The sequence below is a fragment of the Balaenoptera borealis genome (genome assembly GCF_965194805.1).
Source record: "Balaenoptera borealis genome assembly, chromosome: 10".
NCBI lineage: Eukaryota > Metazoa > Chordata > Mammalia > Artiodactyla > Balaenopteridae > Balaenoptera > Balaenoptera borealis.
In genome coordinates, this window is record NC_138874.1 from 5,609,541 (window position 1) to 5,622,002 (window position 12,462).

Here is a 12,462-nt window from a genome sequence, read left to right on the forward strand (position 1 = left end):
TCAACCACAGGAAAAGAAATGAAAAAAAAAAAATGATTACATGGAGACTAAGCAACATGCTACTAAAAAACCAATGGGTCAACAAGGAAATCAGAAAGGAAATTTAAAAATACCTTGAGACAAACAACAATAAAAACACAACCATACAAAACCTATGGGATACAGGAAAAGCAGTTCTTCGAGGGAAGTTGACAGTGATACAGGCCTTCCTCAAAAAACAAGAAAAATTTCAAGAAAACAACCTAACCTACCACCTAAAAGAATTAGAAAAAGAAGAACAAATGAAACCTAAAGTCAGCAGAAGGAAGGAAATAATAAAGATCAGGGAGGAAATAAATAAAATAGAGATTTAAAAAAAAATAGAAAATATCACTAAAACCAAGAGCTGGTTCTTTGAAAGGACAAACAAAATTGACAAACCTCTGGCCAGGACCACCAAGAAGAAAAGAGGGAGAACCCAAATAAACAAAGTAAGAAATGAAAAAGGAGAAATCTCAACCAACACCACAGAAATATAAAAAGCCATAAGAAAATACCATGAACAATTATATGCCAACAAATTTGACAGCCTACAAGAAATGGACAACTTTCTAGAAACATACAGCCCACCAAAACTGAATCAAGAAGAAATAGAAAATTTGAACAGTCCAATCACTAGCAGTGAAATAGAATCTGTAATAGTAATAAAAAAAAAACTCCCTACAAACAAAAGTCCAGGAACAGATGGCTTCACAGGCGAATTCCACCAAACATACAAAGAACTTATATCGATCCTTCTCAAACTCTTCCACAAGACTGAAGAGGAGGGAACACTCCCAAAGACATTCTATGAAGCCACCATCACCCTGATATCAAAACCAGACAGAGATACCACCAAAAAAGAAAGTTATAAGCCAATATCTTTGATAAATATAGATGCAAAAATTCTCAACAAAATATTAGCAAACTGAATCCAACAACACATAAAAAAGATCATACACCACCACCAAGTGGGATTCATCCCAAGTTCACAAGAATGGGTCAACACATGCAAATCAATCAATGTAATACACCACATTACAAAAGAAAAGTCAAAAACGACACAATCATCTCAACAGATGCAGAAAAAGCATTTGACAAAATTCAACATCCATTCACGATAAATCTCTTACTAAAGCGGGTACAGAGGGAACATATCTCCACATAATAAAAGCCGTTTATAACAAACCCACAGCCAATATAATACTCAATATTGAAATGCTGAAAGTCTTCCCACTAAAATCTGGAACAAGACAAGGATGCCCACTCTCACCACTTCTTTTCAACATAGTATTGGAAGGCCTAGCCACACCAATCAGACAAGAAAAAGAAATACAGTAAGTCCACTATATACGAATGAGTTCCATTACGAGAGCATGTTCGTAAGTCCAACTTGTTCATAAGTCCAACAAAGTTAGCCTAGGTACCCAACTAACACAATCATCTATATAGTACTGCACTGTAATAGGTTTATAATACTTTTCACACAAATAATACATAACAAACACAAAAAATAAAACATTTTTAATCTTACAGTACAGTACCTGGAAAAGTACAGTAGTAAAACAGCTGGCATATAGGGGCTGGCATCGAGTGAACAGGCAAGAAGAGTTACTGACTGGAGGAGGGAGAGGAGGTGGGATATGGTAGAGCTGAAGGATCATCAGCAATAGGAGATGGAGGGCAAGCTGCAATTTCACTCATGCCTGACGTTGGTGGCACAGGTTCTGGTTCCTTGCTGGATTCAATTCTATCTAACCTCTTAAAAAAAAGATCCAGTGATATCTGGGTAGTAGCTCTTTTTTTCTTGTCATAGAAGACACAGTAGCACTGGATTGTATTCTGAATGGCTGCTGCAACCTTTGTGTACCGTTCTACGTCCAGGTCCTCTGCCTCAAAAACTAACAGTGCCTCCTCAAACAGAACTAACTTACGTGATTAGACATGTGAATGCACATTTGAATCTTTGGAAGCTCGCAACTTGAAGGTTCGTATGTAGGGGACTTACCGTAAAAGGTATCCAAATCGGAAGGGAAGAGGTAAAATTGTCACTATATGCAGATAACATGATACTATATATAGAAAGCCCTAAGGACTCCACACAAAAACTACTATATCTAATAAATGAATTCAGCAAAGTACCAGGATACAAGATTAACATTCAGAAATTGGTTGCATTTCTTTACACTAACAATGAAATACCAGAAAGGGAACGTAAAAAAAAAAAAAAAAAAAAAAAAACTTTTAAAATCACACCAAAAAAAATAAAATACCTAGGAATAAACCTGACCAAGGAACTGAAAGACTTATACTCTGAGAAGTATAAAACATTAATAAAGGAAATTAAAGATGATTCCAAGAAATAGCAAAATTTCCCATGCTCAAAAATTTATATGGAACCATAAAAGACCCAGAATTGCCAAAGCAATCCTGAGGGGAAAAAAAAAAGCAGGAGGCATAACTCTCCCAGACTTCAGACAATACTACAAAGCTACAATAATCAAAACAGTGTGGTATTCATACAAAAACACAACATATGGAGCAATGGAACAGAAAAGAGAGTCCAGAAATAAACCCACACACCTACAGTCAATTAATCTTCAACAAAGGTGGCAAGAACATAAAATAGGAAAAAGTCTCTTCAGCAAGTGGTACTAGGAAAGTTGGACAGCTGCATGTAAACCAATGAAGTTAAAACACTCCTCATACTATGCAGAAAAATAAACTCAAAATGGCTTAAAGACTTAAACATAAGACATGACACCATAAAACTCCTAGAAGACAGCATGGGCAAAACATTCTCTGACATAAATCGTACCAATGTTTTCTTAAGTCAGTCTCCCAAGGCAATAGAAATGAAAACTAAACCAAACAAACAGGACCTAATTAAACTTACAAGCTTTTGCACAGCAAAGGAAACCATAAAAAAAAAAAAGACAACCTACCGAGTACTGGGAGAAAATATGTGCAAATGATGCGACTGACAAGGGCTTAATCTCCAAAATATACAAACAGCTTATACAACTCAACAACAACAAAAAAACAAACAACCCAATTGAAAAATGGGCAGAAGACCTTAACAGACATTTCTCCAAAGGAGATATACAGATGGCCAGCAGGCACATGAAAAGATGCTCAACATCGCTAATTATTAGAGAAACGCAAATCAAAACTACAATGAGGTGCCAACTCACACCAGTCAGAATGGCCATCATTAAAAAGTCTACAAATAACAAATGTTGGAGAGGGTGTGGAGAAAAGGGACCTCTCCTACACTGTTGGCGGGAATGTAAGTTGGTGCAGCCACTGTGGAAAACAGTATGGAGGTTCCTCAGAAAACTAAAAACAGAATTACCATATGACCCAGCAATCGCACTCCTGGGCATACACCCAGATAAAACTACAATTCAAAAAGATACATGCACCCCTATGTTCATAGCAGCACTGTTCACAATAGCCAAGACATGGAAACAACCTCAATGTCCATCGACAGATGAATGGATAAAGTAGATGTGGTACATATATACAATGGAATACTACCACTCAGCCATAAAAAAGAATGAAATAATGTCATTTGCAGCAACATGAATGCAACTAGAGATTATCATACTAAGTGAAGTCAGAAAGAGACAAATACCATATGATATCACTTACATGTGGAATCTAAAACATGGCACAACTGAAGCTATCTACAAAACAGAAAGAGACTCACTGACATAGAGAACAGACTTGTGGTTGCCACGGGAGAGGGGGGAGGGAGAGGGATGAACTGGGAGTTTGAGGTTAGTAGATGCAAACTATTACATGTAGAATGGATAAACAACAAGGTCCTACTGAATAGCACAGGGAACTATATCTATATCCAATCTCCTGGGACAAACCATAATGGAAAAGAATATAAAAAAAGAATGTATATGTTTGTATAACTGAGTCACTTTGCTGTACAGCAGAAATTAGCACAACATTGTCAATCCACTATACTTCAACTAAAAAAAAAAAGAAGTACAAGACTTGTATTCTGAAAACTACAATACACTGTTAAAAGAAATTAAAGATTTAAATAAGTGGAAAGATACTGATGCTCATTGACTGGAAGACTTGATATTATTATTAAGATGGCAATACTCTCAAAATTGATTTACAGATTCAACACAATCCTCTTCAGATTCCCAGCTTTACAGAAATTGACAAGCTTATCCTAAACTCATGGAAATTCAAGGAACCCAGAATAGCCAAAACTGTACTGAGAAAGAATAACAAAATTGGAGGACTCAACTTTCCCATTTCAAAACTTACTTCAAAGCTACAGTAATCAAGATAGCATGGAACTAGCCTAAGACTAGACATATGGATCAATGGGATAGAATTTAGGATCCAGAAGTAAACCTTCACATTAAGTCAAGTGATTTTCAACAAGGGTGGCAAGGTAACTCAATGGGAAAAGAACAGTCTTTTCAATAAATGGTGCTAAGATACCTGGATACTCACAAGCAAGAGAACGAAACTGAATCTCTACCTCACCCTACAGTCAAAAGTTAACTCAAAATGGGTCAAAGATCTAAATGTAAGAGTTAAAACTATAAAGCTATACACTTATAAACAAAACATAAATGTAAATCTTTGTAACCTTGGATTAGGCAATGGTTTCTTAGATCTATGACACCAAAATACCAAAGACCAAATATATAAATTAGACTTCATTAAAATTAAAAACTTTTGTGTTGTAAAGTGTATCATCAAGAAAGTGAAAAGGATGGGAGAAAATATTTGTAAACCATATATCTACTAGGAAATATAATAGAATATGTAAGTATATATATATAGAATATATAAGATGCATCTAGAATATATAAGATGCATCTAGAATATATAAAGAACTCTTACAACTCAATATTAAAAAAATTAATAACCCAATGAAAAGGCATGAATAGACATTTTTCTAAAGATTAAGCCTATAAGCATATGAAAATACGGTCAACATCATAAACCAATAGGGAAATGCAAATGAAAACTACAATGAGATACCGCTTCATATGCACTAGGATATAATTTAAAATGAATTATAGGGGAGAAGGGCATAATAGGGGAAGGGGGTTAAGAGGTACGAACTACTAGGTTTAAAGTAAATAAGATACAAGGATGTAATGCACAGCACAGGGAACATAGTTAATATTTTATAACTTTAAATGGAGTATAACCTATAAAAATATTGAATCATTATGTCATACACCTGAAACTAATACTTTAAGTCAACTGTACTTCAATTTAAAAAAATCACAAAATGAATCACAGATCTAAACGAAAACCTTAAAATATAAAACTAGAAGCATAAGAGAAAATCTCTGTGAACTTGAATTAGGCAAAGATTTCTTTGATATGACACTAACAGCATAACTGATAAACTGGACTTCATCAAAATATGTGCTCTTTGAAGAACACTATAAAGGGAATGGAAAAACAAGTGACAGGCCAGGAGAAAATATGAGCAAAGCATATATATGATAAAAGACCTGTATTCAGAATCTATTTTTAAAAATATCAAAATGCAATAATAACAAAACAAACACAATCAAAAATTGGCAAAAGATTTGAAGAAACACTTCAAATAAGCACATGAAAAAAAATACTCAACACTGTTAGCCATCAGGGAAATGCAAATTCAAACCAAAATGAGACACCACAATGGCTAATCTTAGATGGGCTAAAATTAAGAAGATTGATATGTTGGTGACAATGTGGAGGAACTAGAACTTTAATACACTGCTGGTGGTAATGTGAGATGGTTTCACAGTTTCTTAACAAGTTAAATATAAGCCTATCGCTTGATTGAGCCATTCCATTCCTAGATATTTAACCAAGAGAAATGAAAGCGTATGTCCATACAAAGACTTATACACAAATGTTCATAACAGCTTTATATGAAACAGCCAAAAACTAGAAATAACTCAAATGTCCATTAACAAGTGAATGGATAAACAAACTAATACAGCCATACAATGGAACACAGCTCAGCAATAAAAAGGAATAAACTACTGATACATGTTTCAATATGGGTGAATCTCAATAATAGAAGCCCAACAAGAAAGGAGTACAATGAAAGAGTATGATTCCATTTATATAAATTCTAGAAAACATAAGGTAATTTGTAGTGACAGAAAGCAGAGGAGTCACTGGTTGCCTGGAATGGGGCGAGGGCAGGGAAGGTCGTACCAGGAAGAAATTATAAAAGGGCACAAAGAAACTTTTGGGAGTGATGGATTTGTCCATCATTTTGATTGTGGTGATGATTTCAGGTATATACAGTATGTTCAAATTATCAAATTTTATACTTTAAACATGTGTAGTTTATTGTAAGTCAATTATACCTCAATGAAGCTGTTTAGTAGTGCCAAAGAGGCATTTGTAAGTAAACTCCATTTTGTTCATTAAGACAAATATGAAGATTTGTTGACTACAAATCTGGATTTAAAAAAACAAAACGAAGCATACACCAGGCCCCGGCCCCCAGAAAAGTAGTACTGAGATTACTCTGAAAGTCTTGTTACATCTTTTCTATTTGCCTTGTGCTTCTAAGAAAACAAAAGAGTATTAAAGATAGTTCATTCTACAGTAATGATCCCTAAATAATATGACCTTTAACCAGTTTCTACTCAAACATTTGATTCTATAATCTTATGAAACTACCAATAAACATTTCATAATCACTTCCAGGATGCTTACACTGCAGTGTGCCAAACTAACTTCTGCAATAAGAGTAGCCTACTGCCTTCTGCAAAATACAAGCAACCCATTTGAATCTGAATCTATTTATTTTCAACGTTCTAGTCTGTATAATCTTCCTAAATTTTCTGAACAATTTCTAAAGTTTTCAAATACTAAATGTATAATTTTGAGTTCACTTTTTAAACAACAAAAAGTCACAAAAATTATTAGGAAAACAAAACCTCTGTCAGCAGACTAAACTAAAACATTATGAAGTACAAACACATGTAAGGGAGGGAATTAGAACTTTTTACTTCTTGAGCAACTGATGAATATTAAAATGATACATGGATTCTTTAAGGTCATTGAATGAATACTTTGTAAATATTTAGAAATACTGATCACCAAAAGGCAGCGTGCATTCAACAAATATTTGAGTACCTACTGTATGTCAGGCACTGCAATGAATAGAATATTCCCCCCCTCACCAGCAAATTCGTATGCTGAAATCCTAACCTCTAATATGGAAGTATTAGGTGGTAGGGCCTTTGGGAGGTAATCAGTTCATGAGGGTGGAGCCCTCCCGAATGGGATTAGTGTCCTTATGAGAGAGACCCCAGAGAATTAAGTAGCCCTCTTTCTGCCTTGTGAAGATACAAGAAGTTGGCAGTCTACAACCTGGAAGAGGATCCTCACCAGAACCCAACTACGCTGGCACCCTGATCTCAGACTTGAGAAATATATTTGTTGTTTATAAGCCACTCAGTCTATGGTACTTTGTTATAACTGCCCAAACTGACTAAGACAGCCACTGTGTTGGGTGCCAAGAACAAGTAACATCAGATGGATCGTTTTGACAAGTGTTTCCAGGGAAAACTAAATTTATGGTACATGGATTTCAGCAAAACAAATGGGAGTAATACCCATATCTTTATAAATAAAGCAGAAAATTGTGCCAAAGGCAGCCTGTGGCACAGTAAAAACAGAGTCAAGTGTCATAGCTACTTAATAGCTATGTAATCTTGAGCATAATACTTAACCTTTCTGGGCTTCGTCTGTAAAAAGAAATCACTTGCTTGGATTGCCAAGGTTCTTTCCAAGATGTTACAATTCCTCTGATGAACGATAAACTAAAACTACACACACACACACACACACACACACACATTCTTATTTTTTGGAGGACAAATTTGATTTAAATGCACATGCCCTTTAGTGCAACAATTTGCAATTCCACTTTTAAGATTCTAAACTACAGAAATATTCATACTAGTATATAAAGTCACATGCATAAGATGTGTACTAGTGTTATATGTAACAGCTAAATAAAAATAAAAGCAACTTTATCCATCAGTAGGGGAAAGGTTCAGTAAACTGCAGACATTTATACAATAGAATGTCTATCTAAAAGGAATGAGGTAGATCCAGATGTGCTGACATAGATAATATCTATACAATGGTGTTAACAAATTACAAATAATTCTTTCAGTTTTTGTCTGTATAATAGTCTTGGGAGCCAGATAGCCTAAGTTCACATATCTGCTCGACCACTTTCTAACTCATCAACACAGACAAGTTCCTTAATAAGTTTCAGTTTTCTCACCTGTTAAGTGGGTACAGTTATAGCACCTACCTTGGAGTATTATTGTAACAATTAACTAAGTAAAACATGACAAGTATTAAGTGTTCAATAAGTTTTAGGTATTATTTCCCATTACTCAAAGTTTTGTTTTGTTGTTGTTAATGGTTAAACCTATCAAGCTTTTCCTGTATTACTTCTCAATTTTGGCTTCCCTACCAGAAATAATCCTACTATAAAATGTATTTCCTCAAATAGATAGTCAATTCTTACCACTTATTAAACAATCCATGCTCTTGACTCTAATTTGAAATGCCACTTTAATCATAAGCAAAATTCCTATATATATGGAAGTCTATTTCTGGCCTCTAAATCGGGGGTTAGCAAACATTTTAGGTAAAGGGTCAAGTAGCAAATATCACAACCAATTAACTCTGCCTTGTAGCACAAAAGAAGCCATAGAAAATGCGTAAATGAATGGCACATGTGTGTTCCAATGGACACTGAAATCTGAACTTCATATAATTTTCATGTTACAAACTATTATTCTTTTTTTCCCAAGCACTTAAAAATATAAAAGCCACTCTTAGGTCACAGATCATACTAACACAGGTGGTCAGCCAGATTTGGCAATCCATGCTCTAAACCCTTACAATTTTTACACTCCTAAAAATTTTTTATATTTATAAAATTCCACAAAATAAATACATGTGATAAAAAGGTTAAACACGATATAAGGGCATAGAATGACACCTCTCCCTTCTATCCCAGAGGCCCAGTTTCCCTCTCCAGTTTTTCTGTATCCTTTTATTTATTTATTTTATTATATTTTTTTTGGCTGTGTTGGATCTTCGTTGCTGCGGCGGGCTTTCTCTAGTTGCGGTGAGTGGGGGCTACTCTTCGTTGCAGTGCACGGGCTTCTCATTGCGGTGGCTTCTCTTGTTGCGGAGCACAGGCTCTAGGCACACGGGCTTCAGTAGTTTTGGCATGTGGGCTCAGTAGTTGTGGCTCCCGGGCTCTAGAGCGCAGGCTCAGTAGTTGTGGCGCACAGGTTTAGTTGCTCCATGGCATGTGGGATCTTCCCGGACCAGGGATTGAAGCCACATCCCCTGCATTGGCAGGCGGATTCTTAACCACTGCGCCACCAGGGAAGTCTCTTGTGTATCCTTTTAAATCTACTGACACTATTAACATCTCAGTAGACATAGTCTTATATGTATATACATGACTTTCTACATGTTAATTCATCTATAGGATAAATCCCTGTAAATGGAACTGCTGGGACAAATTTCCTTAAAGCATTCATTCCAACATGTAACTCGTCAGTATCTATAGCGTAGATACTCAGGATAAGCCTTCCAACATGCCTTTACCTATTACCCGCCTTCCCAATCAACTTTAAAATCACGTTAAATATTTCTTCCAGATTACAGACTTGAAAACTGTAACTACTCTGGTTTATGAATCCTTCCTTTGTATTGCATTAAATTTCTTAGCTATAGTTATCAATGCTTTGGAGTAAAGAAATAAGTTTTACTGTTTTCTTTGATCACTGTTTATTGAATTCCACATCTATTTTTCTTGGATTAATTTTTCATTTGATATAGTACATCCTGAGGTATTCCTAGTGGTTCTGGGTGAAAATGACTTTATTTTGCCCTCACTGACAGTTTGGTTAGGGATAAGATTTTGAATTTGAAATATGTCCAATGGAAAAAAAAAATGTCCAGCGAGCACTTTTAAAACTCTGCTCCACTGTCATCCAGCATTCCATGTCTCAGATTAGAAGTCTAATCAGGCTGCCCAAGATTCTGCCTGGATACTCTTACCTTCATGATCTGTTATCTCTGTGGTTATTTCTCCTCTTCCAATTTCTATTCCCTCCTGGAATTCCTATTAGATGTACACTGGCCCTCTCCTGGATCCATTTTCCACGTTAGCTATTTTTCCCTACTTTCTATGTTTTAATATTCAAGAACTGATTGCGTGTTTTCAGGGCAGCCTGTATATGTTCAGTAGGCATGATACCATCTGAAATCTAAGCATATTAACATTTATCTTAAAGATTTTTTCTTTTTCTTACATGAACTACATTGCTTCAGGTCCAGTCCTTGTATCTGTTCAGTCTGGGCCATCTCTTACATGCTACTGATTTCCCACAAATGTTTAGTGATTTTTGTTGTCTGTTCCCATTATAAATGTATCAGTATCTCAGTACAGGTGGAAATCACTGTACTCCTATAGTAAATTCACATTTGTAACTAACCTTATAATTCAATTTTACATTTATCCTAGGACTTTGTGCAGTATGACAACAACAACGTAAGTTTTTTGACTTGCAATCCTATGATTCTTCAATCCATTTTTAGGCACATCCTTTTGGTGTTTCATTTCCCCTAGCAACCACTAACTTGAGTAACACAGTTCTTACCTAAGTGTTATACAAGAAGCTTCAGGGACAGAACATCACCAGCTCTATCTAACAGACTTGTCTAACAGACAGTTAAACAAATAATGACAGTCTGGTAGAAGACTGTCATAGATGTGCAATCCAAGGAGTAAATAATAATAATATGGTAATGAATCACTTAAGTCTTGAAATCATAATAGTTATGCTTTTTACCAATCTTTAATGTTATAGAAGTTAAAATAACAAATTGTATTTTTTAAAAAGGAAGACTCCATGATGGTTAAAACATAATTTTCCACCTACCTTATGATTTAGCCATTCCACAGCTGACAGAAATGCACAGATGTTCACCAAGACATTTATAAGAATGTTCATAGCATTCTTCAAAATACATAATATACAAAACCTGGAAACATAAATATCCACCAACAGAGGAGTGCCATATAATGATGCAATGGATTACTACACAGCAATAAAAAAAGAAATTAACTACTGATACATGAAACATTATGGATGAATCTCATAATCAATATGCTGAGTATACTGTAGGATTCCATTAATATCAAGCCCCAAATAGACAAAACTAATAGATGACGACAGAAATCAGAATACTGATGGGGGGTGGGCAGGGGTATAACTGGCTTGGAAGAAGCAGGGGGAAACTCCTGGAATGATGGAAATGTTCTACAGGTATAATATGAAAGCTGGTGGTTGCACAAGTTAATAAAAACATAAAAATTCACTGAGGTGTACAACTAAGATTTATGCGCTTGATGACTTCACAGATATTTTATATCTCAATCAAAAAGTTAAGAAAGAAAAAAAATGTAATTTCCAAACTGAGGGAACTAAAACTGTGTTTACTTATGTCAAAATTCTCTGAGCCATAAATACTGGATATCCAACATCCTTTTTACATTAAGTAATAAGACAACTTTAGACAAATGGTATCAGAATAATAATACAAAATGAACGTTAACATCCTCAGTCATAAACTACTACTTGGATTCCTACTTCCACGTTCGCAGTCCTGTTTTAATACAACATTAACTCCAGCAAAAATCAAGGCCCAGCTCCTGAGAACCTTCAATGATAGTTAAATGTTCAGACATTGCATATAAATCTCAAAAGTAGTCTGACGGATAAAAGCTTCAGAGCTATAATCAAATTTTCATTCTGCCAATAACATCATAAATAAAAGCTTCACTATGGCGTTTACAAATTATTCCTCGGCAAGTTGCTCAGGAATAGTGTAATTTTCAAGAAGTCTAAAAATGCAAGAGGCTTCCCGTCCCGTGGTCTCCTCGGCGCCACTAGTTCCTACACAAATATGCATCTTTTAAAGGTGCCTAGCGTCTGGCAGGCATAGAAAGGCTGCCGCCAGAGAATACTAATTTAACGCAATAAAGCGGTAACAGCTGACTACAAAGTTTACCCACTGAGGGGAGCAGAGATGGTGGTGAGTTGGTTTAAAAAAAAAAAAAAAAGTGATAAAAATAAAACACACGCAAACCAACGGTCTCCGGCAGCACAGTTCTGAAAAGACAAGTCAAACGGCTCCGAAAAACCGCGGCTTTTCCTGACACCGGAGCAGACTCTGGAGGGCTTGCGGCGAACCCACGGGGACAGGGCCCCCAGGAGAGCTCGTCCGTGAGGTGACCCGACCGCGACGGGAACCCACAGTCCGGGGCCCGCGCCCCAGAGCCCGCACGGGCCGGGCCCGAGCCCTGGGAGCCGCGGGCAGGCGAGGCCG

The 12,462-nt window shown here is 36.0% G+C and overlaps 1 protein-coding gene across 6 annotated transcripts in view; it reads right to left on the reverse strand.

Annotated features, from left to right (window-relative positions):
• Positions 1–12,462, reverse strand: part of CSGALNACT2 (chondroitin sulfate N-acetylgalactosaminyltransferase 2) — a 57,943-nt gene that overhangs the window by 45,326 nt on the left and 155 nt on the right. Inside the window, exon 1 of one of the 6 annotated variants that reach the window (XM_082407457.1) lies at positions 12,217–12,459. The exons of the other annotated variants lie outside the window; for them this stretch is intronic. The gene's annotated coding sequence lies outside the window, so the exon portion shown is untranslated. Of the gene's footprint in view, positions 1–12,216; positions 12,460–12,462 lie in introns of those variants that run through there. 6 annotated transcript variants of the gene reach the window in all.